The sequence below is a fragment of the Suncus etruscus genome, chromosome 2 (assembly GCF_024139225.1).
Source record: "Suncus etruscus isolate mSunEtr1 chromosome 2, mSunEtr1.pri.cur, whole genome shotgun sequence".
NCBI classification, from domain to species: domain Eukaryota; kingdom Metazoa; phylum Chordata; class Mammalia; order Eulipotyphla; family Soricidae; genus Suncus; species Suncus etruscus.
Genome location: NC_064849.1, coordinates 147,358,979 through 147,386,823, shown reverse-complemented (window position 1 = coordinate 147,386,823; position 27,845 = coordinate 147,358,979). Strand labels below are relative to the sequence as shown.

Below are 27,845 nucleotides of genomic sequence, written 5' to 3'. Positions count from 1 at the left end.
CACAGGGACCAGATGAACCCTATAATGCGTTCATCAGTCGCCTCCTAGAGGCCGTTGAGAGAATTGCAGGCTCCTCTCCCTCTGAAATGACAAATACTCTAGTCAGACAGCTCGCTTATGAGAATGCCAATGCTTCTTGCAAAGCCCTCTTAAAGGGACGCATGGCTAACAAAACCATACATGATATGATCGACCTTTGTCGTGGTGTTGATCCCTTTGCCCACCGAGTTGCCCATGCTATGGCTGTCATACAAAACCAATCCTCAGGCAAAGTCTGTTATTCGTGTGGACAACCTGGACATTTTGCCTCTCAATGCCCTCAGCGCTTAGCCCCTGTCATGCAGACAGGTACAGCTACACCCCGCCCTCCATTTTGTCCACGCTGCCGCCGTGGCCGCCATTGGGTGGCGGAGTGCCATGCCGTTAAAGACATAGATGGCAATCCCCTGCAGCCTAACCACCGCCTTTCGGGTCAGGGAAAATCCACCAGGGGCCAGCTCCGGGCCCCGAGCCGTCAATTTCAACGCTTTGTTCCGGCTTCGGAGCCCAGCCAGCCGGTCCAACCCACCCCAGCTCCCCAGGCATATTACCAGCAGCAACAGCAGCCTTGCCAGCATCAGCCACTAGTCCCCCCCTCAATGCTCCCACCTCAGCAGCCTCCCTTATCAGGGCAACCCCGGGGAGCGCAGGACTGGACCTGTACCCCGCCTCCCCACACGTATTAACCCCTGAGCATGGTGTTTGTCAGATTCCCACAGGTGTTTTTGGTCCGCCACCACCCGGACATTTCTTTATGATTATTGGGCGTGCATCCATGACTATCAGAGGTCTAATCATACAACCTTCCATAGTAGACAATGATTATACTGGAGAAATTATACTTCTCGCAGTCGCCCCCTATTACCCTGTCCAAGTACTGCCTGGGCAGCGTATAGCGCAAGCCCTTCTGCTCCCCCTCAATGCCACTTTGCCTTCTCTCCCCGAAATCCGTGGCAACTCAGATCCCGGCTCCTCTGACATATTTTGGGTTCGTGCCATGTGTAAAATTAGACCCCCACTTGTGATTACAATTGAGGGCATGCCCTTCACGGGCCTTCTTGACTCTGGAGCGGACACCACCTGCTTCTCTCCAGCTAGCTGGCCTCCCGATTGGCCCACGACTGCCTCCTTTGACGCTGTCTCTGGAGTCGCAGGTACAGTAAAGCAAGTCCTCATCAGTGCCAATAAATTGGTCTGGCAAGATGAAGATGGGGACACTGGCCTTGTCCGCCCATACATTATCCCAGACCTGCCCATTAATTTGTGGGGTCGAGACATTATGGAGCAAATGGGAGTTTATATTGTCAAATGCAGAAACCCTGCTGCTCTGTCCCAAATGATGCATCAAGGCTATACGCCTTCCAAAGGCCTGGGAAAAAATTTACAAGGCATCCCTAAGCCTATTCAGCCAACACCCAATCCCGGCCGCCAAGGGCTTGGTTACCACTCTGTGTACTCCATGTCAGTTAGCTCCACACCGGCACCCCCGGCGGAAAAAATCACATGGCACGCCGACACACCTGTGTGGATAGGGCAATGGCCACTCTCCGCTGAAAAGCTACAGGCTGCTTCAGCACTTGTAAAGGAACAGCTTGAAGCTGGTCATTTAGAACCTTCCACCTCCCCCTGGAATACACCCATTTTTGTAATTCGCAAAAAGTCCGGCAAGTGGCGCCTTCTCCATGACCTAAGAGCTATTAATAAAACTATGGTCCCCATGGGAGCCACTCAGGCAGGCCTTCCAGTACCGTCCGCCATTCCCTCTAACACTTTTAAAATGGTTATTGATCTCAAAGATTGTTTTTTTTCCATTCCTCTTCATCCTGATGATTGCAAACGCTTTGCCTTCTCCCTCCCAGTTTCTAACTGCGCAGGTCCTTGTCCTCGTTTCCAGTGGACAGTCCTGCCTCAAGGAATGACCAACAGTCCAACCCTCTGTCAAAGATATGTTGCTTTCTTCATTGACCCCTTTCGCACCTTGCACCCCTCCCTCTATATCTTGCACTATATGGACGACATCCTTCTCGCTTGTGCAGATGAATCTCTCCTACGCTCTGCCTCTTCTGATCTCATTTCTCTTTTATCCTCCAAAGGCTTTAATATTTCAGAAGATAAAGTCCAGGTGTCTCCACCCCAGCTATTTTTAGGCTTCGAACTTCTGCCCTCCCAAGTGAAAACACAGAAGGTGCAAATTCGTACCCAGCACCTCAAGACACTTAATGATTTCCAACGGCTCCTTGGTGACATTAACTGGCTTCGCCCCTATCTTAAGCTCACCACAGGAAATCTTAAACCCCTTTTTGACATCCTCCAAGGAGACTCCAACCCCTCTAGCCCCCGTTCGCTTACTGAGGAAGCTCGTGATGCACTCACTCTTGTTGATCATGCCATTCAGAACCAATTCATTACCTACTATGACCCCTCTATCCCCCTGCAGCTCATTGTCTGTTCCACTGCCTTTACACCCACTGCGGTTCTCTGGCAAACTGCCCCCCTTTATTGGGTTCATCTTCCTTCCTCCCCTTCTAAAGTTCTTTCTACATACCCTTCTTCTATTCTTCAACTTCTGCACCAAGGATGCGATATCTCTCTCAAACTTTTTGCTAAACATCCTGATCTCATCATTCTCCCATACTCTACACAACAGTTATCCTGGCTTGCAAACCAGGACCAAGCCTGGCTCCTTTTTCTCACTTAATTTCAAGGCGACCTTTCCACACACATGCCAGCCGACAAACTTTTACACTTTCTTAACCAGCATCCTGTTGTTTTCCCAAAAATTACTAAACATCAACCCATCTCCACTGCCTCCCTTGTCTTTACAGATGGGAGCTCTACCGGGACGGCTGCCTTTTCAGTTGATGGCAACCAAAAAACTATACCAACCACCCACAACTCTGCCCAACTTGTTGAACTAGAGGCCGTGCATCAAGTCTTTCTCTCTGTCCCTCAGGCCTTTAACCTATATACAGATAGCCATTACATTGCATCCTCTCTCCCCCTTTTAGAAACAGTGCCTTTCATTAAACCCTCCACTCCCGCCTTCACCCTTTTCTCTAATATACAACAGCTTATTTTACAACGCTCCAATCCATTTTATGTGTCCCACATTCGAGCACATTCAGGTCTGCCCGGTCCTCTGACTCTTGGCAACGCTCTTGTTGATGCTGCCTCCCGTACCCCCTCCTCCGTCTCCATCCTCCTTTCCAACCCTACTCCTCCCTCCTCACAATCCCCTTTGCAGCAAGCTTCTCTCGCTCATCGCCTCCACCACCTCAATGCTCAAACTCTACGTCTTAAATATGCTATCACTCGCGAACAAGCCCGAGAAATTGTTCGCTCCTGTAAATCCTGTCTTTCTCTTCTCCCTGAACCTCACGTTGGAGTTAACCCCCGTGGCATAGTGCCCGGTGAACTTTGGCAAATGGATGTCACGCATTTCTCAGCATTTGGCAAGCTCAAATATATTCATGTCACTGTTGATACCTTTAGTGGTTTTATTTGTGCCTCCTTACATACTGGAGAATCTTCTGCTGATGTCATCGCCCACATGCTTCACTGCTTCACCACTCTAGCAGTGCCCAAAATTCTTAAAACAGACAATGGCCCTGGGTATGTTGGCAAAAAATTTCAAGACTTTTGTGCTAAATTTGGCATTAAGCACAAAACGGGAATAGCCTTTAACCCCCAGGGTCAAGGCATTGTTGAGCGAGCTAATCAAACCTTGAAAAATATGCTCTTTAAGCTCGCAGGCGAAAGTGAAACCTTGTACGCTCGCCGAGGCAAGCACCGCCTTCTGCTTGCCCATGCACTTTTTGTGCTCAATTTCTTGTCTCTAGATCCTCAAAGCCGCTCGGCGGCTGATCGATATTGGCATCCACACACTGCCGATGGTTTCCAGTCTGTCCTCTGGAAAGATGTTCGATCGGGACTCTGGAAAGGGCCCCACCCAGTTCTCATCTGGGGCAAAGGCCATGCTTGTGTCCATAACACAGACACTGGTGATACCCGCTGGCTTCCAGACCGGCTGGTCAAACATTATAATCCGCCCAGGGCCCCTAGCCCTGAGAACCCCATTCCCCCTTCTCTTCCAGAACCCGACCCCGTTGATGCTGCTGCTGATGTCCCTGAAATCAACGCTGAACATGTCCGTCCTCTTGTTGCTGTTGTTGCTCCTGCTCCCCACCGCCTGCCCAGCCCAAACCAATGACCGCTATCGAGTCTTCAATTATACCTGGCAGATCATCAATGAGGCTGGTGACGTCGCCAATCAAACCTCCATCCTCTCCACCTCCATTCCTTGGCCTGTCCTGCAAGTCGACCTTTGTGCCCTCGCCATGGGTGCGAGCTCGTTCTGGGGCACCTCCGCTTTTCGCCTACCTCAACCCCATGCTGTCGACCACTACGACTACTACGCCCCTGCCGCTGGAGGCTGTAACTCCGTCATCCGCAGAGACATTCTGAGCCACCCTACCACCACCTTTTACGTCTGCCCTGGCCATCATCGTCCCCGCTACGATGACGTCAAATGCGGATTTCATGAACAGTATTTCTGCGCCTCCTGGGGCTGCGAAACCACTGGCACTGCCTACTGGCATCCCTCTTCCTCCTGGGACTTCATCACTGTTTCACGCCCCCCTCTGCCTCATCTGGACTGCGATGCTTCCTCGGCCACCCGTGGCTGGTGCAACCCCATCCTCATCAACTTCACTGCCGCTGGCCGCAAACATCACTGGACTCAAGCTGTACAATGGGGTCTCAGACTTTACATTCAGGGTACCGATCACGGTCTTCTTTTCTCCCTTCGTTTGCTTAAACAGTTGCCGGTCTCTCGTCCCCTCGTTGTAGGCCCCAATGCCTTTTTTCACCCCAATCTAGGTACCCCTTTTCGAATTCCTTCCCCTCCTCCCTCTCCCCCCTCTACCTCTGCTTCTCTTCGTCAACTCACTTTGCCCTCCAGTCCCACTCCATCCTCTCAAGTTATTCTCAACCTTATGAATGCTTCTGCTATTGCTCTTACAGATCCTGCTTATGAACGCTGTTGGCTTTGTTTCTCTCCTCAACCTCCTTTCTATGAAGGTGTTGCTGTTTTTGGCAACCTCTCATCTACCTCAGACCCCTCCCGTCTACGCTGGAACACACATCCCCAACATGGCATTACAGTCGGTCAAGTCGTAGGCTCTGGACTTTGCATCAAGCCTGCTGACTCCTTGCTCCCTAGCCAGCTGCTAGATGTGTGCAACTATACTGTGACTATCTCCAATTCTTCCTCTTCTGACACTTATCTGCTAGCACCCAATGACACTTACTTTGCCTGTGCCTCTGGCCTTACTCCCTTTGTCATTCGCTCTTCTTTTCTCCTCTCTCATGACTATTGCATTCTTGTTATTCTCATTCCAAAAATCACCATTCACTCTGAACATATCTTTCCCTCTTCTGGTACATCTCTCAATTCCTTCTCATTTCCATCCCTCTCCCGCCGACGTCGTGAGCCCTTTATCACTGTTTCACTTGCAGTTCTTCTTGCTGTTGGCGCTACCGGTGCTGGCACAGGAATCTACTCTCTTGTCTCCTCTCAATCCAACTTTCGTCTCCTTACTCAGGCAGTAGAACAAGATGTTAATGAAATCAAAACCAGTTTACAATTTCTCACTGACACAGTTAGTTCCCTTGCTGATGTTGTCCTTCAAAATCGCCGTGCTTTAGATTTTGCCCTTATGAAAGAAGGGGGAGTCTGTGTAGCCCTTAAGGAACAATGTTGTATTTTCAAAGACAAGACTGGACTAGTTAGGAACAGTGTTCAACACATTGGTGATGGTATGAATGAATTTCTGAGCCATTTTAATCAAGAACAAAGTTGGTACCAGGGCTGGTTTTTCTCTTCTCCTTGGCTTCACACTATACTGTCCACTGTTTTGGGACCCCTCATTAGCCTCATGCTGCTCCTTTCCCTTGGCCCATGGGCTCTACGCAAACTCACGGACCTTGTTAAAAATCTGGCAGATGATAAGGAAAAAACCTCTGTTCAGGTTCACTGCCAACTAGCCCCACGTGCTTCCTGTGAAAACTTGGCTATAGTCACCAAGCCGCCCCTCCAGCCACTAAGTTTCCAGGAGATTGAGCGCATCGCTAACAGACGGAGCTCGCTCCGGTCTTTGTGCTCTCGGCTGTGGAGATGCCTACGACGGGATTAGTAGGGTCCCAGTTAGGGCATGGCCCCAAAAGGCTACGGCGTATAATTCGGACCTCCGTGCACACCCACCGCGTCCGTAGCCATCATTTTAAATGCGGCTGATGGCCATGTCCGACCTGGTCAAACCCTGCACGCCTAAGACAGGGTCTTCCACCCACGCACGACTTTCCTTCTTTTATTAGAAGAGAAAGGGGGAGATGTTGGAGACAGTATCCTGTCAGAGGATCAATTTTTCTGTCTTCTGTCTTTTATGCAGCCTTTACCTAAGGCTGCCCATCTGCTGATTTTGCTGTAAGCTGTTGGACTAACAGGAAAGGTATTTCACAGCTGAAGGAGATTTTTTCTTTGAAGCCAAAGGAAAAGTGAACACCCCCAATGCTAAATCCAGATCTAGACCACTCCCTTTAGCTTCTTTCCGGAGTTAATAGCTACCTTCAAAAACCTGCCCCCTTCACAAACTGATGTTAGCCCAGATAAGCGGCTGCAGATCCCACTTTGGAGACATAAGGTCTCCATCCCTTCTGAATATTTTACTGCCCTTTGTTCTAAAAACCTTCCCGCCAAAAAGTATGATTGACATGTTCTTTTTCCTGCCCATTTCTCCTCCTCTATATAAGAGTTGCTGAACCCAATAAATTTTGCCTCTGACCGGAACTTCGCCTGGGGTCTTCTTTACTAACCTCTCTCAGATTTTTTACAGGTGTGGTTGTTCTTTTAACTCAGCAAAATAAGAGTGCGGAAGTCCAAGAGCCTCCCAGCCGTTTCCCCGCTGGCCGGGCCCCTCCGGGGGACTCTAGGACCACGCAATTCTGTATATTACAAACAGATTAAACCTAATGATATTCTAATTAATTGTCTACTTTAAAATATCGATTTCAGAATGGATACTGGTAGGAAGGAAAGTTGCCTGCAATTTCCTGAAGCCAGCACCTCTTTTAATATGTGGGGGTTAGGGAAAAAGCCTGGGGTCCCCTTTAAACTCCTCCCAGAACCCACCTCACTGGCCCCCTGGGTGTGCAGCCCAGAGTTAGCCCTGGAGTCTGGGAAGAAGGAGATGGAAAGCTCTTGGGGTGGTCAAGCCCTGTACTCCCCCTAGGCTTGGTAAAAAGGCCTTTGTAATGGAGGGAGGCCTGCCATTTTCCATGCTGGCAGAAGCTCCACTGCTTGACCTTTTTTTATTGTTTCTTCCTTATTTTCAGGATTTTTATTAAGAAGCAACTTCAGTGCCAGTTTCCAATATGCTTCTTTAATATCTTTGGGTGAGGCACATATCTGAACTTCATGGTAATCAACCAAATATTTTAATAGGTTGTTGGAAATCCAAGGACACAAAGCTACTGGCAGAATGCTGGTGTGATATTGGTGACTATATGTCCCTTGGCTCTGGTTGACTAGTGTTGGTGATGGCAGAGACAACTCTTGTGACTTTTTTACAGAAACTATTTGTTAGCTCTGATTTCTACGTGGACTGTTCTCAAACTTTTGCTCATACTTTTGGCATTGTCGTTATTGTTTGGTTTTTGGGTCACACCTGGTGATTCAGAGGTTATTCCTGGCTCTGCACTCAGGAATTAACTTGTGGAAGTGCTAAGAAGACCATATGGAATGCAAGGGATCAACTCTGGTTAACCACATGCAAGGCATTTGCCCCACCAGTTGTACTATAGCTCTTTCCTCCCCCTTCCCTTTAAAAAATTTTTTTTCATAGTACAGGTATTGGGCCACACCTGGATGTGCTCAGGGCTTAATCCTAGCTCTACATTCAAGAATCATTTCTGCCTGGAGCTATGTTGTATTAGGAGTAAAATCCAGGTTGATTTATACAAGGCAAATTTTTACTATTTACTATACACTATACACTCAGGGAGCATTTCTGCCAGTGCCCGGGAACCACATGTTGTGCTGGGTCAAACTCAGGTTAGATATATACAAAGCAAATACCATACCTACAGTTGTATCTTTATTGGCCCTACTTCCTCTGTTTTTGTTAAAGTTCTGTTCCACTGACTTCATTTTAGTGATCCTCCATCAGGACTCTGGCTTTGAAGTCTTCTTTAGGTAGTGTGCAAAGCTCTTATGCATAAGAATTATTTCTAAAATGAGAGCTATTCTACAGAAATGTGCTTTGGAGGGATTGGGGAAGTCATTGAGATCATGGTGGAGGGAAGTAGACACTGTAGTGGAGAGTGCCATGTTAGAATGTATCCATGTAACTCTATCAGTTTTATAAATTATAATACCTCTACTAAAATGTTTTAAAGAGTGTTTTGAAGTTATTATATTTAAAAATAATTTTTATTCTAATTTTGGTGACAGGGTTTCTGGTATTCCATACAAAGATATTGTTCACCTCTCCACTCTCAGCACTAAACAATAAGCCCCTCCCTCTCTCATCCCTATGTTCACTACAGTCCAAAGTTGGTAGGATATTGTCTTAAACCATGAATATACTTGGATATATCTTCTCATCTCACACTTTCTATGTAGCCATGTGTGAGTCTGGCAAAGGCCAGAGTTTTCTATTTGAGTAGGCCTGGATGGTGATCAAGATTGGAGACACTAAATATTTTGACCAGCCACGTGCCCATTTTGGTCATTTATGTGCTTAGTTTAAGAGGCGTTGACAGTAAGTAAAACTCAAGGTCATTAGTACTCAGCAACCAGCATTTTTTGCTGTTCCAGAGCTCAAAGTCAGGAGTTTGCAGGAAGCACAGTGAACAATGGATTTCCCAGACTAACTGGCAATGCTTTGGGATGACACAAGTACTTTTTTTCTGGGGGGGGCACACCCATTTGATGCTCAGGGGTTACTCCTGGCTTAGCGCTCAGAACTTGCCCCTAGCTTGGGGGGACCATATAGGACGCCAGGGATTGAACCACAGTCATTCCTTGGCTAGCGCTTGCAAGGTAGACACCTTACCTCTATTGCCACCTCGCCGGCCCCACAAATACTTTCTGTCTTTAGGGGGACAGCTTGTTATTAAGTAATGATGTTGACTAGAAGGTCAGGGTATGTCTGCTAAGAAAGCACTCTTAATTTTTCTTCTCAGTCCCCAGGCAACTCAAAGATTTGCTCGTAGAAGATGGATTTCTTTTCAGAATTTCTCCCCAGGGTCCATTATTATGGAGAGTAAGATGTAATATGGTACCCAACAGCAAAGTTGTAAGCATTCACCAAGATGATGCCTGCCTGAGCCTCACACACCTATTTTCACACTTTTTGCTTCCCATTTCTAGGTTGTAAGTATAGGCACATAGAATGGGATACCAAATGTTTGCAAAATATTCTGTGCCACCCATGATAAAGTTTTATACCTCAGGAATCTCTTCCGTTGTTCTGTGGTGGGGTTTCTTTCTTAGTAAGGGCATCTTTGTCTCCATCCTATATTGAGGACTTCTTTTTGCCTCTTCCTGTTAAAGATATATTCATCAGGGGTTTCAGGTAGGTTTCTGTATTGCATTATCAGACGTTTAGTGTAGATTTATTGTAATAGCAGCATGTGGTGAACACAAATTCTTCCTTTTTTATCTTGACCTCATTTCAATTCCTATTTTATAAAGTGAATATAAAATATAAATTATGATACATACTATAATTTATTTATTTTGGAGGGGTCATACTTGGTCACATCTCACACATTAACAGGGGTAAATGCCTGGCTCTGTGCTCAGAAATCATTCCTGGCAGGCATGGAGGACCATATGAGATGCCAGGATTTGAATCACTGTCCTGAATTGGCTGCGTGCAAGGCAAATGCCCTACAGTGGTGCTATCTCTCCAGCCCCTAATTTATATTTTTAATTATTAACTGAGTGGTTTATTTATTTGATGGTGCAGTAAAATCGTCTTATTTGAGAATATAAAAGACATAGAGAAGAGGAAGACCCAATAAAACCACAGAAGAAAGGGAGAAAAGTATACATTTATTTATTTCCAACTTTATAATAAAAGCTAAATTTTGAATAAAAAGAATAGTCTTTTAAAATGTATTTTAAAATAATATGTAGCATAATGAGGTCATCATAATTCATCTACATAAGGATTCCTTCTTTAAGTTACATTAACTCTTTCATTGAAAATTCCATTGGAATTTAAAGACAGCACAAAAAGGAAAAACTCTTACTTTTAATGTTTTATGTTCAGGGCAGAGTAAAATAATATTTTTAACGTTCTAGGTTAAATACAATATAGCTAAAATTCAAAACAAATGATGGGTTGGAGCCATAGGCCAGGAGGTAGGGGCTTGCCTTACACTGCTGATCCCAGTTTGCTCTTCAGGACCCCCTAAAATTCCTTTAGCACTGCTAGGAGTAATTCCTGTGTACAGAGCCAGGAATAACCTCTGAGCACAACGGGCCCCCATACAAAGCAAAATAATATAAGTTATCTGAGTGTAGAATTTAAACTGATAGATTAACAAATTTTTTCATCTGGTGCTTGATAGTGAGTTTCTTGGAGGGCAATGTCACACAAAATTTGAAAACAGAATAATTTTTCAATAAATTTTACAGAATAAACATTATAAAATTAATTTTATAACAACATAGCTTTAAGCTACACTTACAATTTGAATATGAGAGCTTGTCTTGATGGCTGGGCTCCTAAGCCCGTTCTTTTCATTGGCTCTCCTGAGTCTTTGCTCAATGAGAGAAATGCAGATTCTGGAGCTGACACAAAAAACAGAAATACACAAAACAGTATTTTCAATGCAAGAGTTCATGTGATTTCAAGAAGAGTCCAAGCTCCGTTGGCTGAAAATTTTTCCATGGCAAATCATTTTCCCAAGGTCAGGAAAGTTCAAAGAACACGGCAAACTTTGAGGAACATGCCAATGAATTTTGTAAACGTTTTTGTGTGTGTGTGTGAAGACACAGGGCTTGGCTGGTCATTCTGGTCTCCAGATGGTCATAGGATGCAGCCAGTAATGACCATGGAACATGCTGAAACAGATGATTAGTTTAACTGAGCAAAATAGTCTCATTTGTTAGCTGTAAGAGAGAATTTGTCAAAAATGTTGATGCTGTTCTCCATCTTCTAACTACCATCTCAGGCAATGGCTTACTTTTTAGTTGGATTTTTAAAATAACTCCTAAGTGGTTATTTCTTTTTAAATCTTGATTTTCTGAGGTTTATTCATATTAAAATTACAGAGGTAATTTTTTGGGGGTCACACCCGGCGAAACTCAGGGGTACTTCTGTCTCTGTGCTCAGAAAACACTCCTGGCAGGCTCTAGGGACCACATGGGATGCCAGGAATTGATTCACTGTCCATCCTGGGTTGACTGCATGCAAGGCAAATACCCTACCACTGTGCTTTCTCTCTGGCCTACAGAGATAATTATTTTTTTAATATCTTAATGTTTTGGGGGGTCACACCCAGCAGAGCTCAGGGTTACTGCTGGCTCTATGCTCGGGAATCGCTCCTGGCAGGCTCGGGGTACCATATGGGATGCCGGGATTTGAACCACCGCCCTTCTGCATGCAAGGAAAATGCCTTGCCTCCATACTATCTCTCCAGCCCCTAATATCTTAATTTAAGCACCATGTTTACAAACATGATTGTAGTTGGGTTTTAGTCATAAAAAGAACATCCTCCTTCAACAGTTCAACATTCCTGTCACCAATGTCCTCCATCTCCCCTTCCCACCTGTGTTTGAGGCAGGCATTCTACTTCTTACTCATCGACATGGTCATAGTTGTCAGTGTAATTATTTTTCTAACTGCACTCACCACTCTTTGTGGTGAGCTTCATATCATAAGCCAGTCCTTTCAGACCTCATCTCTATTGTCTCTGGGCATTATTACAATAATGTTTTTTATTTTTCTTAAAACCCATAGATGAGTGAGACTATTCTATGTCTATCTCTTTCCCTCTACAGAGGTAATTCTTAAATTTAAGTTAGATTTGTCCCCCAAATTAAAAAGCCAAAACAAATGGAGGAAGATTTGGGGGTAGGTAACAGTAGAGGTATAACTAGAAGTGTTCAGAGATTACTTCAGTCTCTGTTCTCAGGAATTACTCCTAGTGGGCTCAGAGGACCATATGGGAAACATTCTACCTGCTATTGTTTTGGCCCAAAATCACTGTTTTTTTCCTTTTCTTTTCTTTCTCTTTTCTTTTCTTTTCTTTTCTTTCATTTCTATTTTTTCTTTTCTCTTCTCTCTCTCTCTCTCTCTCTCTCTCTCTCTCTCTCTTTCTCTCTTTTTTTTTTTTTTTGCTTATGGGCTACAACCAATGATCCTCAGGGGTTATTCCTGGCTCTGAGCTTAGGAATCATTCCTGGAAATGCTCAAGGGTTCATATGGGATGCAGAGGATCAAATGCAGATCAGCCATGTATGAAGCAAGTGCCTTACTGGCTATACTATCACCCCTGTCCCAAGTCAATATCCTTTAGAGCTAGTGCTCCAACCACTTTCCCCTAAATTTCTTAAATTTGGACCAGGAGTTAAGGTGGTTTCATTAAATATTGTGGAACTTGGTGGAACTCTGGCTTGGAGGGATCATATGGGACGCCGGGGGGATCGAACTGCAGTCCTTCCTTTGCTAGTGCTTACAAGGCAGACACCTTATCTCTAGCGCCACCTCTCTGGCCCCAAGACTAAACTTTCTTAGGATCTTCTCATATGCTCTTCCTACTTATTCCCTTACTCAGTCACAATTCAGTGTGTGTGTGTGTGTGTGTGTGTGTGTGTGTGTGTGTGTGTGTGTTATCTAAACCTCTTCCTAAGGTTGTTAGGAGGAAGAAATTGATGGCTATTTATTTTTATTTTTATTAAGGTACTATGATTATTTACAAAATTTTTCATAGTTGATTTTCAGGCATGCAATGTTCCAGCCCCAAACACACCACCAGTGTATACTTCCCTTCACCAATGTCCCCAGGTTTCCTCTCACTATTCACTCTGCATCCTCCAGAAGCACATTTTTGGTTTTGGTTGTTGTGATTTGGGTCTCATTCTTTCAGTGTTTTGGCTCTGTGATTTAGATATATAAATATATCATAAATCCACAGCTCTGATATGTGTAAGATCCCTGACCTATGCCCCTTTTACTTCCTTTCTCCTCTTCTTAATAACCTCCTCTATTTTATTTCTTCCCTGTTATTGATGGTTATTTTTATCTGGCCTGAATGGTCATGTTTTATGACAGATTATTTTAAAACTAGAAAAAAATAAGTATTCCTAGATGACAAGTGAAACAAAAGTGTAATTGCAACAAAGAAACATGCTAGATTAAAATACAGAGGAAAGAAAATATTTGGCACTGAAAGAATAGTGTCATTTTTTTCAGATAAGGAAAAGTAATTGTGAATGAGTCTTTTCAATAACCAAGAATTTTTCTTTTGTTTTGGGGCCACACCCAGTTGTGCTCAGGAGTTATTCCTGGCTCTGCATTCAGGAATTACTCTTGGTGTTGTTTAGGGGACTGGATAAATGAGATGCCAAAGACCAAGTCAGGTTGGCTATGTACATAACAATTATCCTATCTGCTGAAGTATTATTCTGGACCCCAAGAGTTGGTTTTATTTTAGTATAAAAATTGAAAACCCACTCCTCTCTAGGAACCTAAATGTATTTTAATGTAAAATACTCAATAGTTTGTCTTTTTTTCATTGACTTTATTTGTTGGTTTCTTTTTTTTTTTTTTTTTTTTTTTTTTTTACCATGTATCACATAGTTGATTTAATACATTTGTTACCAGGTAAGTGGAAGCAAAATTATCAAAAAAAAGGCAAAAAGAAAAGAAGGGGAAAAAAGGAGTATAGTGACAAGCAAATTTGTGAAAATCATTGTATCTCCAATGAGGTCATTAAATCATTGTCAGAAGGTTTAGCAAGCTCTTGTTGTAGTTGACTACTCTGTTACTTTATTTGTTTCTGAGTATTAGGTGACTTCAGCTACACATTGGCATTTAAATTAGTATGTTCCTACAGGGGTGACAATAGAACTCAAAAATGGAATTGTTATGTGGCCCTGGATGTAGGAATTTCAAGCACTATTGCTGATACTGTGACTTCTATCAGGTATGTTTCCTGCTGCCAGAGCTTCTGGAAGAAAAAGAAGGTGGAAGGAATGTGCATGTACACACTCTAAATAGAAGTCCTGCTGTTATCAGCCCAAATACCTGCATATGTAGGATTTTGGTAAAATTGGTGTCTTTGCAAAGAGAAGTGGTCAAACAGGGCCATTGGCTAAGCAATGATTGTGAGTGATTGGTGCAGCAGGTGTGGTTTAAGCTAGGCAGGGATTTGGACAGCATTCTTTTCCAGAGATTGCCAGTTTTGGGCTGCTTGACTGGTGTAACCATAATTTTTCACAGCTCAGTTTATATTTCATTTTTTTGGTGGGGGGCACACCCGGTGACGCTCAGGCTACTTCGTAACGCAGGTTACTCCTAGCTATGGTCTCAGAAATCGCTCCTGGCTTGGGTGACCATATGGGACGCAGGGGGATTGAACCACGGTTTGTCCTGAGTCAGCCGCTTGCAAGGCAAACTCCCTACTGTTGAGCCACTGCTTCAGCCCCCCAGTTTACATTTCTTTCAAGAACAAAATGAGTCTATGGAACTGGCTGGGTACAGATATGGCAATTCGTTTGTCACAGTTGGTCTTTTTAATGTGTTACACAACCAGCAAAAACTCCAGTTGACTGGGGATAAATGTTTGAGAAATGTTTAGTGTACTGCCTCTCAAATAACTAATTTCAATTAAATCCTGACCATCCTGTATGTTTCCCCAAGCACTGCCAGGAGTAATTTTTTGAGTGCAGATCCAGAAGTAATCCCTGCGCATTGCTGGGTATGGCCTAAAACACAAAACAAAAATTACTTAGCTGCTAGGGATATACCTTAGGAACACAAAAATACAATACAAAAATCCCTTCCTCACACCTATATTTATTGCTGCACTATTTACAATAGCCAGATTCTGGCTATTTGACCACCCCAAAGTATGAATGCCAGATTATCTAGTGATTGATTATGCATTGAATCAAACTCTGACATATCTTTCTCTCGTCATTATTTTGTAAGCCCGTTTCTCTTCCACTTTTTTTCTTTTCTCTCTGTCTCTCTGTCTCTGTCTCTGTCTCTCTCTCTCTCTCTCTAACTTTCTTCCTCTCTCTCTGGACCTATATTCAGAATTGCTTAAGGTCTTTTTTTGTGTATTTCTTTCTGTGCTCAGTGATCATTCCTGACAGGGTTCAGGGGGCCATGTGTGCTGTTGGGGATAGATGAGCTAGCTGCATGTGAGACAAGCACCTTCCTCACTCTACTAGCTCTGTGTCTCCACCAAATTTCTCAATACTGCTTATCATTGCAAAATAACATCTTAGACTTGAGTTAAATGTTTTTTTTTAAATAATCATTTTGTTTTGAAAGCAATGCCAAATTTGGGGGAGGTATGGTACATGGACTTTTCTATTTTTTTAAAAATAGCCATGCCATCCAAATGACTCTCAATTAGAATATTTTTAAAAATAATATTATTCAAAAACAAAAGCTAGGCCCAGTTGGGTTCACTAAATAATTCTTTCAAACCTTTCAAGAGGAACTTCTATCAATCTTTTTCAGGCTCTTTCATAAAATTGAAGAAACAGGAACACTTCCAAGTAGTTTCTATGAAGCCAACATCACCTTTATACCAAAGCCAGACAGAGATGCTGCCAAAAAAGAAAATTACAAACCAATATCCCTGATGAACACAGATGCAAAGATACTCAAGAATCCTGGCAAATAGAATTCAATGCATCATCAAGGTCATTCACCACGACCACATAGGTTTCATCCCAGGAATGCAAGGATAGTTTAACATCAGTAAATCAATCAACATAATACACCATAGCAACAAAAATGAAAATAAAAATCATATTAATAGATGCAGAGAAAGCATTCAATAAGGTCCAACACCCGTTCTTGATAAAAAAAAAACGCATCAACAGGAACTTATCTCAATATAGTCAAGGCCATCTACCACAAGCCAATGGCAAATATTATTCACAATGGAGATAAACTAAAAGCCTTTCCTCTAAAATCTGGTACAAGACAAGGATGCCCTCTTTCACTACTCCTATTCAACATAGAACTGGAAGTACTTGCCCTAGAGATTAGGCAAGAAAAAGATATCAAGGACATTCAGATAGAAAAGAAGAAGTCAAGCTCTCACTGTTTGCAGATGACATGATACTATATTTAGAAAACCCTAAAGACTCTGTCAAAAAGCTTCTAGAAACAATAGATTCATATAGCAAAGTGGCAGTTACAAATTTAACACACAAAAGTCAATGGCCTTCTTATACACTAATAATTATAGAGAGGATATGAACATTATAAAATACAATCCCATTCACATTAGTACCCTACAATATCTTGGAGTCAACTTAACTAAATAGGTGATGGAACTATACAAAGAAAACTACAAAAGTCTGCTTCAAGAAACAAAAGAGGACTCAGAAAATGAAGACACATACCCTGCTCATGGACTGGCAGGATTAATATAATTAAAATATCAATAATTCCCAAAGCATTGCACAGATTTAATGTAATCTCTTTAAAGATACTCATGGCATTCTTTAAGTAAGTGGATCAAACACTCCTGAAATAAATTTGGAACAATAAACACCCATGAATAGCTAAAGCAAGGAATATTGGAAGGAATATTGGAGGCATTACTTTCCCCAATTTTAAATTGTATTACAAAGAAATAGTTATTAAAACAGCATGGTATTGGAATAAAGACAGATCCTCAGATCAGTGGAATAGACTTGAGTATTCAGAGATTGTTCCCCAGACATACAAGTAACTAATCTTTGATAAAGGGGCAAGAAATCCAAAATGGAGCAAGGAAAGCCTCTTCAACAAGTGGTATTGGCACAACTGGTTAGCTACTTGTAAAAAAGTGAACTCAGACCCCCATCTAACACCATGCAAAAAAAATCAAACTCAAATGGATTGAAGACCTTGATATCAGTCCTGAAACCATAAGGTATATAGAACAACATGTAGGTAAAACATTCCATGACATTGAGACTAAAGCATCTTCAAGGAGGAAACAGCACTCTTCAGACAAGTGGGAGCAGCGATAAACAAATGAGACTATATTAAGCTTAGAAGCTTCTACTCCTCAAAGGAAATAGTTCCTAGGATACAAAAGAATAGGAGAAACTATTCACCTACTACCCATCTGATAAGGGGCTAATATCCAAAATATACAAGGTATTGACAGAATTTAACAAAAAAAAATCTTTCTACATGAAAAATGGGGAGAAGAAATGAACAGACACTTTGTCAAAGAAAAAAATACAAATGGTCAAAAGACACATAAAAATGCTCCACATCATTAATTATCAGAGAGATACAAATCAAAACAACTATGAGATACCATCTCACACCACAGAGACTGGCACACATCACAAAGACCATGAATAATCAGTGCTGGTGGGGATGTAGAGAGAAAGGAACTCTAAGTCACTGCTGCTGGAAATTCCGTCTAGTCTAGCCTTTATAAAAAACAATATGGAGATTCCTCATAAAACTAGAAATTGAGCTCCCATATGATCCAGCCATATTACTCCTAGGGATATACCCTAGGAACACAAAAACGCAATTCAAAAATCCCTTCCTCACACCTATATTCATTTCAGTGCTATTTACAATAGCCAGATTCTGAAAACAACCAAGATGCCCTTCAACGGATGAATGGCTAAAGAAACTGTGGTACATATACACAATGAAATATTATGCAGCCATCAGGAGAGATGAAGTCATAAAATTTTCTTATACATGGATGTATATGGAATCTATTAAGCAGAGTGAAATAAGTCAGAGGGAGAGAGACACACAGAATAGTTTCACTCATCTATGGGTTTTAAGAAAAATTAAGGACATTATTGTAATAATTTCCAGAGACAATAGAGATGAGGGCTGGAAGGACTGGCTCACAATATGAAGCGCACCACAAAAAGTAGTGATTGTAGTTAGGGAAATAACTACACGAATAACTATCATGACAATCTTAATGAGTGATAGAAGTAAAATACAGGGCAGAGTTTGGAAGGAGGGGTGGCATTGGTAATGGGAATATTGCACTGGTGATGGAGGGTGTTCTGTTTATGACTGAAACCCAACTACAATCATGCTTATAATTATGGTGTTTAAGTAAAGATTTTATATATTTAAAAAAATAAAGGTGGCTAGATAAAAATTTAAAAAACACAATAATATTATTGATTTATTATTTTAAAAACCATTTTTATTTAAAATTTTTTGAAATCATTCATATTTAAAAATCAAAATACTACTGTAGCAGGGTTTTGTTAGGTAAATTTGATTTATATGAAAGATTATTTTGTGGATGATTCTTTAATGCCTAAACATAGTATTTTATCCATAAAATTATCTTCTTTCAGTGCTACTAAAATTGAGTAAAAGCATTCTTTGAGTAAAAACATTCTTTTTTAACTTCAGTTCTTGTTATTCTCCCCTTCCCCTTGCTTCTGGCATTTTTGTCTCTGCTTGTGTTATCTGGCTGTGTTAACAACTCTCTGGACACTAAGTCAACATTGAATAAAATATCTGTTGATGGATAGATCTAAATCCCCAAACAGGATGCTCCAGTCACAGGGTTAATCAGGAAAATGATACTGCCAATTGAAATCTCTTTTCCTGGTTGCTTCAAGTTCTTGGCTAAGCAGTGTGTATGGTATGTGTGAATAAAATGCTATGCACCCTCCTCACAGGGGCAAAGCTTTCACCTTGTAATATAGGAGTTTTCTGAAGTACAGAGATCTCTAGTAGGAATTTTCCTTAGCTTCAGTCACTCAGCTTACATGTACTGTCAATTGAAAGTTATACATACAAGTCTTATTTGTTAAAAATATAGCTTAATTATTAAAAAAAATAAATAAATGAGTGCAAAAAAGCTATCATTATAGAATGATACTGTCAATTGAAATCTCTTTTCCTGGTTGCTTCAAGTTCTTGGCTAAGCAGTGTGTATGGTAAGTGTGAACAAAATGCTATGTGCCTTCCTCACAGGGGCAAAGCTTTCACCTTGGTTTAATTGTTTAAGATAACTATGTTTGGAAACTCTTTTTGATGGTTTAAGAAGATAATTTTAGGTGTTTAGGTTCATAGGGTGAGTCAAGTACTTTTTTTTATGTTTCTGGGAAAGTCACAGTAGGTATTATTTTGCAGAGTTGTATTTTTAGCATATTGACTTACAATATTACTGATTTTTCCCTACAAAGCTATTATTCTAATATCTACTTATAAAACTTTTGCTTTTGTATTATATGTGAAATTTTGAGTTATGTATGGCTTTTTGAAATCAATATCTAAAAGACTAATTTTTACTAGAACTATATCTAGAATACAATGGTAAGACAAGAAATACTTCGTTTTAAAAAAAAATTCTTGGTCAATTTAAAAGGTTAACTTAAGTATTTGCAGTGATGATAGGAATAGTCTATTTAACAATCTTCAAAGTACTGTACAAGTCTGAGTTTTTGTGGATCTTCATCTTGGAAAGCAATCCCAAGCTTTAGTACCTCCAACAAATGTAATTTTCCTGATAGTGATTTTTAGTGTTGGTAGGCATTGAAAAGTTCTTTTACTTAACATTCTTTTCTATTGTGCCTCTGATCAAGCCAATATACTAATTCCTCAAAGATTTCACATTGTAGCTGGTGAGAGAATAATTCTATCACAGTCAATTTCTACCTTCAGTTCCATGGTGTCTTTTCAGTATCCAAAAAACAGCCACTGAGGTGTGACTTCCTGATTTGCTTCTCAGTAAGAGAAAGAAGAACTTTCTCAGTGAGAGAGAGTCCTGAGCAAGAGCAAACTGACAATGGCTTCTCTGTAGCTAGGACTGCATCTTCAGCAAAGAGAGAGACAACAGTCTGACCTTCAAGCAACTTTGTTTTTCATACAGAAGAAATAAAATAATAAGTAAAATTATAAATAGATGACACACTTTTAAGTGAACAAACATTAATAAACTATAGAGAATTTGGCTATGGGGCCTGAGTGGGAGTTGGTGTTTACAATTAGGTAGTTTGAGAATTTTATTTTTGTGACAGAGGTTTTATGAAGAGTAGATTAAAAACAAGAAAGGAATTGAAATGTGAGAAGGCTGAGGAAACCAACAGGGAAGAGTAAGAAAGTTGAGATTCTGTTCACCAAACTCCAGGTATGAGGGTATTTAGGTTACAATCACCAGATCCTTTTTGGAGTGAGCGCAGGCAATCTCTTCCTGCCTTCTTGTAATTCTCAAGCCTGGCAGCCATAACTACACCCACAAACAAGTCACCATGTCTGAAATGAGTCAGCTCCAAAGACTCACTTTATTCTCAGTAGAGATATAAACCAAGCTGTGAAAAATCATGGATACACTGGCCACACAGCTGAAAGCTGGCAATCTTGGGAGGAGAGGGCAGGTCAAGCTCCGCCCTGTCAAAGCCATGTCTACTGCACACATCAGCCATAATTGCTGCTTTGCCTATGACTCTGCTTCACAACTCCTCCATGACTCTGCAGAGCACCAATCTGACAAAACTCCAGGAATGCTGGTATTTGGCCTCATACTACCGTGTCTTTTAATAGCAAGTGCAGGGACCTTTCCTCCTGCCTTCTTTTACTTCTGGATGATCTGTGCCAGAAAATACACCCTCAAAAGCAGTAGCATCAGTAATAGTGTTTTGATTTCCTGGACTACATATCTGCATTTGTGGCTATGCAACAACTTCATTGCTTAATAATGTCATTCCCATAGGAACACATTGATTTTGATGACAGTGTATAGCTGAAGTCACTAAATATTCAGGAACAAATGAAATAACAGAATGGTCAATTATCAATAAGATCTTACTAGACTTTCTAATTATGAGTTTCTGACCTCATTGGAGATACAATAATTTTTACAAATTTGCTTGTTGCAGTATTTCTTCCTTTGCTTTTCTCTTCAATTCCTTTCTTTTTATTTCTACTATTTAAAAAAAATTTTGCTCTCACTTATATGAACAAATGTATTAAGATCATCTATGGAAAAAAATAAAAGATTCTGGTTCCCAGGTTCAATAGTGTGAAAACTTTTCCACCAAAACCAAGAGAAGCTCTGACTACAATTCAAGAAGATCTTGACATTTTTTGGGAGCTCACCTTCAATTCCACAATGTCCACAGACTTCTCTGCATTCAGATGTGGATTGTAAACCCAGGTTCTTACTCAGACTTCTGAACACTTGGCTATACATCAGAAGTTCACAATACCCCTTCCTCAGATTTACTAACCTGCTAGAGTTGTAAATAGAATCCAAGAAATTACTAACTGACAAGATAGAAGGTGAGGGTCTGAACAAAAGAATGTTTGTTTTCTGGGAATTTGGTCTCTAACATGTGGAATTGTTCTGATTCACCAATATACAGATTATCAGACCATTTATTTTAGTTTTTTTATGGAAGTCTAATTATATTGCTATAATTTTTAAAATTGCTTTGTTTTATGAATCTTTAAGCACCATGATTACAAACATGTTTGTAGTTGGGTTTTAGTTATAAAAAGAACACCCCCTTCACCAGTGTAACATTCCCACAGCAATAACTCCTTCTTCCTCCTCCCAAACCCCTTGCCTGTATTCGAGACAGGCATTCTATTCTGACTACCCTTGTCATGATAGTTGTCAGTGTAGTTATTTTTCTAACTGAACTACGGCTGTTTGTGGTAAGCTTCATAGAGTGGATTGGTCCTTCTAGCTCTCATCTCTATTGTTTCTGTGCTTTATTACAATAATGTCTCATTTTTCTTAAAACCTATAGATGAGTGAGACTATTCTATGTCCACATTTCTCACTCTGAATTATTTCACTCAGCATAATAGTTTCCATGTCCATCCATGTATAGGAAAATTTCATCACTTCATTTTCCTGACAGGTGCATAGTATTCCACTGTTTATATGATATGTATCACAATTTCTTTCGCCACTCATCTGTTGTTCGGCATCTGGGTTGTTTACGGAATCTTGCTATTGTAAATAGTGTTGCAATGAATAGAGGTGTGAAGAAGGCATTTTTGTACTGTTTTTGTGTTCCTAAGGTATATCCCTAGGAGTGTATAGCTGGATCATATGGAAGTTCAATTTTCCGTTTTTTGAGGAGTCTACATATTTTTTTCGTTAAGGGCTGGATTAGATGACATTCCCAGCAGTAGTGAATGAGAGATCCTTTCTCCCCACATTCCTACAAGCACTGATTGTTCTTTGTTTTTTTTTTTTTGTTTTTTTTTTTTTTTTGCGCTGTGTGCCAATCTCTGGCATGAGATAGTACCTATTTGTTGTTTTGGTTTGCATTTCCCTGATGATTAGTGATGTGGAGCATTTTTTCTTCTACTACAAAGCAATAGTCATTAAAACAGCATGGTATTGGAATAAAAACAGACACTCAGATCAGTGAAATAAACTTGAATATTTAGAGAATTTTCACCAGATGTAAAATCAATTAATCTTTGATAAAGGGGCAAGAAATGCAAAATGAAGCAAGAAAAGCCTTTCAACAAGTGGTGTTGGGACAACTAACTGGTTAGCCAAATGCAAAAAAGCGAACTCAGACCTCCATTGAACACCATGCACAAAGGTTAAATTCAACTGGAATAAAGACTTTGATATCAGACCCAGAACCATAAGGTATATAGAAGAAAATGTATGTAAAATACTTCATGACATTGAGACTAAAGAAATCTTTAAGAAGAAAACATCCTTTCTTGATCTGGAGGCTAGCTCTAGGTGGCATGGGGTTTGGGGATACCCCATGTGGAAGGCCTTCTCCCTAACTTGGGTGCTCTGGGAGCCTTGATAGGCCCCCAGCTGTCCCCTCTTCTGCCCCTGGCCTCCAAATAAGATCTTATCTAATAGAGATTATAACACACAAATCTTGTAGTGAAAAGAGACCTTACACCCTGAACATTGACATAACAACCTGGCACAGGCCTCAGAAGAATGGGCATTTTCCATTCACTCCTGAACCAGGGAAGCCATCTACGAAATATCCAAGTTTGTCTATAACATCACCTGGAAGCAATCCTCTACCACGGAAGACCCTACCACTGCTCTGACATAGACCTGCTCAAAAGAGACTTCCCTTAACACTGAGAAGACTTAACAACAACAACGACCTGCTTACAGGGCAGGGCTCTCTGCATTGCCCTTAATTGTGGGGTGAAACTAGAGGATGCTCCACATCCTGACTTCAATGTAGGATATGTAGATTCCAGGATCTTTAATACAGAAACATGATACCAACAACAGAGACTATGTGAATAATAAAAGTGTGTTGGCACTATAGACAATGTCTTGGATTGGACAATCTAGCTTGCCTGGAGCCTAGAGTTGGTCTTATGCCAGGAAACTTCAGGGTAGGGTCTCTTTGTATTTAGGCCAAGGCTTTTCCTTTCCATGCTCCTCATATTTTGGTAGGCCTATGCAAACAACAATTGCCACTCTAACACCGTTTTTATTGTGCTTCTTTGACTCTCATCCTTTAAAAAAGCCACTTAAACTTTTGAGGTTAACTTAAACTAATATGCATGTACATGGAAATGTAAAAAAATACTATGCCTCTAATGTCTAAGGAGTTACATAAGTTTTATGGCTTTAGATTGCCTTGTCTGGTGCTAAGAAATATTATAATGTATTGCAATCTGGGGACTTGAGGGACAAAGTAAATGTACATGGATTCTGTTTTATTTATCTTAATGTTCTTTGGCTGAAAGTTCAAAGTTAAGATATCAGCAAGGGGACTTCTTCTGAGAATTACGTTACGGGTGATTGTCCTTCCACTGTAACTTTACTTTGTCTTCTTTCTTTGCATCTTTGTTCTCATAATTAAAAATAAAAAATTAAAAAAAAGAAGGAAACATCACTGTCCAAACAAGTAGAAGCAGAGAAAAACAGAGAGGATGTACCAGCACAAGATCAGCCTATACCAGGCTCAAACACCTCACAAGAAGGGCATCACCACCTGGATGAAGATCATCGTGTCCACAGGGACCCTGGACGATCTACTGGCTGCCATGACCCTAATCATCCAGAATGACATGGTACACACAATTGGGTTGCTGGAGGCACTGATGGGCCTATTGAAGAAGAAGGGCAGCAAGCATCAGTGCCTGCTCGCACAGGACACAGCCAAAGAGCTGCTGTTTACCCACCTGCTGCCTGATAGCCGCAAGCTGTGCCCATTCACCAAGTGCCCAGTGGGCAGCCTTGAGAAATTCTGCAGCAGCAACAGGGACTCCTGTTACCTCAGGCTGGTGCTGTGGCACTTCAAGCACCAGCTCAATAGCACCTAGTGGCCAAGTTTGTGTAGATCTGGACACACTGGACCATGAGGACCTGGTGACCACCAAGACGCTCGCCCTGTGCGCTGCTCAAGAGCTGCTGTGCCACAAACCAGAGCAGGAGAAGGCCCTGGTGAACAAGCTGGGCGACCCCTGAACAGGGTGGCCATGAGGATCTCGCACCTGCTGGAGACACTGCTGCGGCAGAACCCCAAAACACCCCCCGACATGAAGGGAGTGGTGTCCAGCAAGGTGAAGTGGCTGCTGTTCAGTGCTCGCATAAGCCCCAAAGCAAACTACTACTCCATGTGCTTCCTCGGCTAGAGAGTGTCGCTGGACTATGGCAACCTGACTACCCAACTGATCACTGTGTATTTCTGTTTCTTCCAGACGAGCTGGACTCAAAGATGCTCTGTACCCTCCTGATGGCTGTGAACCAGGCCGACCCCTAAGCCCTAACCAGAGACAACCAAGGTGCAGGAGCAGGTGGACATGTAGGCCCTAATACTGCTCTTCCAGGTCATGAACTCCCAGTAGACCATTTCCGACTACTATTACATGGCGCTCTACTGAAAGATGCTGAACCCAGATCCACTGACTTGCTCCAAGTCCACCCTGTTCCTCAATTTTATCTACAAGTTCCTGAAGGCCAATGTGGTAACTCATGTGGGTGCTGGCCTTCATCAAGTGGCTGCTGCAGGTGGTCTGTGGGCAGATGCCCCTGTTTGCCTGCGGCACCCTCTACCTCGTGTCTGAGATCCTCAAGGCTACGCTGACCCTGCCGAGTCAGCTGGACAGCATGGAGACTGATGATGAAGAAAAGATTATTATTGACGTCAGAGATGATGAAGACACAGAACGTTTCACCGATGTAGATAAAGAGGCAAAAACAGAGGAAGCAGCAGAGGCGGGAGAAACAGCATCTGGAGAGCAGATTGAATTCTAGAAGGCTGGGTCCCCATCTTGGGTGCACATCGATAATCTGAAAGGAGGAAAGCATCTCAATAGATACAACCTATTTAGTAAAAGACCCTCTATTTTGCAAAACTGAAAATATGAGTCTTTGAGAACTCAAAGAGCTGTCTGACCATTACCACACCTCCGTGGTCTTCTTTGCAAAGACTATTTTTGAGGGAAATTCAATTCAGTACTTAAGGGGCCCGCTGCAAGATTTTAAGCTAATGAGATTCTTGGATGGTTTTGTTTACCGAAATCCAAAGTCACATAAAGGTAAAGAAAACATGGACAGTGTCGTGATGCAGCTGAAGCGGAAGCATTTCCTGAGTGATACCCTCAGGCTTCCCATCAAGAGTCGGGAGTTTCTGGACAGGGGAAAAAAGCCAGATCCCAGTGCACGAGCTGTTCTTCCACCGGTATTCAAGAAAGTTGCTGTTAACCAGAAACAAAGACAGAATTCAGACGATAAAAGCATTGAAGATGTGGATTAAGATGAGTTTGAAAGGATGGTCGACACGTGTGAAAATGATGATTGGGAAGGATGACCTTGACTTCGTCAACACGAAGAAGGAAAAGCAAGGAGCTAAAAGCACGGAGCTAAAAGCACTCTGGAGAACAAGGACTCCAAGGCCAGTGAGGACATCGATGACCTGGATGACGACCAGGTGGCCCTGGGGATCCTGGGGGAGGAGGAGTTCTCCAAACTTGGGGAAGACGGGGCGGGCCACTTTAATGGATGCTTCAGTCGAGGAGGATCACAATGCCGATCTGGATGATGGAGGCAGCATCACGAGCAGCAGAAGGGGCAAGAGGGTAGGGAAGTGTGATTTTGACATTGTTGGGTCTTTTCAGGGGCCAAAGAAAAAAAGAAAAGTTTCCATGACTCCAGCTTATTCGTTTCTGCCTAAGAGTTTGACTACTCATTGGATGAGAATGTGGGCTCCAAGTTCTACAGCATTGACTTGAACTCGTTGGCCAACAGATACAACCCTAGTTTCAAGCAGTTGTGGTGGGAAACCGAGCATGATTACTGGTTGCAAGGCCGAGACCCCAAAAGCATCATCTGAAGGAAAAAATACTTCCTCAGGTGGCCAAGGGCAGCTCACAGATCTGGGCACAGAGCCAGGAAGCAGAAGAAAACAGGCATTGCTAAAGAACGGTCTAACTCTTGGGTTGAACCATTTCTCTTGATCCTGCTTGCACATGCCGTACTGTTCCAGAATGCTCTATGGATTTGTAACTAGAAAAAAAATCTGTTGCCTTATAAGATTCAGTTCAATGTTCAGATTCAGCTGAGGAAGAGGAAACAAGCTTTACCTCCTTGGGGCCTTGGTGAGCTAGAGTTTGAGGAGATTCTCTGCTCCTCTGCAATGAGACTTAATCAGGCCCAGCAGATGATTTCTAAATCCTTGGGTAAAGACTCTATGGGGTGGGCAGGCACTGCTCCCTCCATCTGAGAAGAAACAGCTCGATTTAAACTTACTAGTAAAACCCAATTGGTGTGACTGGAAAGTCAGTGACATCACAAAGGCATTATGGAGCTCATCATTGAGCATAAAAAAATGACCTTAGTTAGTCAAAACCGTCTGTACTCTGATATTTCCATAGGGGTCCCACATATCTTCAAGGATGGAAGGGAACCTCTTGCTCATCATCTGCCTGAAATTTGATGGAAGAGGGTTACAGACTCATCATAACCCTGATCAGGCCTGCAACTCCCAAAAGGAACTTGCTAGTCCCAGGGTCTGCCTGCATGTGTCTCAGTGTGGAAAGGCCTGGGTTCAAGCCCCTGCACAAAACAATGAAATGGAAGGGCAGGAGAGATTGGCTAAAATGCTGAGGGCTATCAAATGTTACCCAACCACTAACTCCCCCCCCCCCCCCAAAAAAAAATTAAAGAATAAAATATAGGAGATGGAGGGAAAGAAAGCTCAATAGGAAGTAGGCCTCTATGCCAGGGAGGGCACAAACTAGCATTTACACACACACACACTTTATATATATATATATATATATATATATATATATATAGTTATATATATAGTTATATATATAGTTATATATAATATAGTTATATATAACATAGTTATATATATAATGTAGCCTATCTAGCAATTTCTTATACTGCCTCTATGCAGGGCAACTGTGTTGACTAGCTGGTCAATATCCCAAAACACAACAAATCAATTATTTGAAAAGATAAAAAAGACTTAAAAATCAATTCTTTGACTTGTATATATTATGTAATTGCTTGAGAAGCAATATTTAACTGCAAATTTTCAGCATGGATGTGTTATTATTCTTCTGTCATTTTGAGTGGTTCAT

The 27,845-nt window shown here is 41.8% G+C and overlaps 1 pseudogene; it reads left to right on the top strand.

The window, feature by feature from the left end:
• Positions 1-4,376: 4,376 nt before the first annotated feature.
• LOC126001894 (CCAAT/enhancer-binding protein zeta-like) lies at positions 4,377-26,764 on the top strand (annotated as a pseudogene).
• The last annotated feature ends 1,081 nt before the right edge of the window (positions 26,765-27,845 follow it).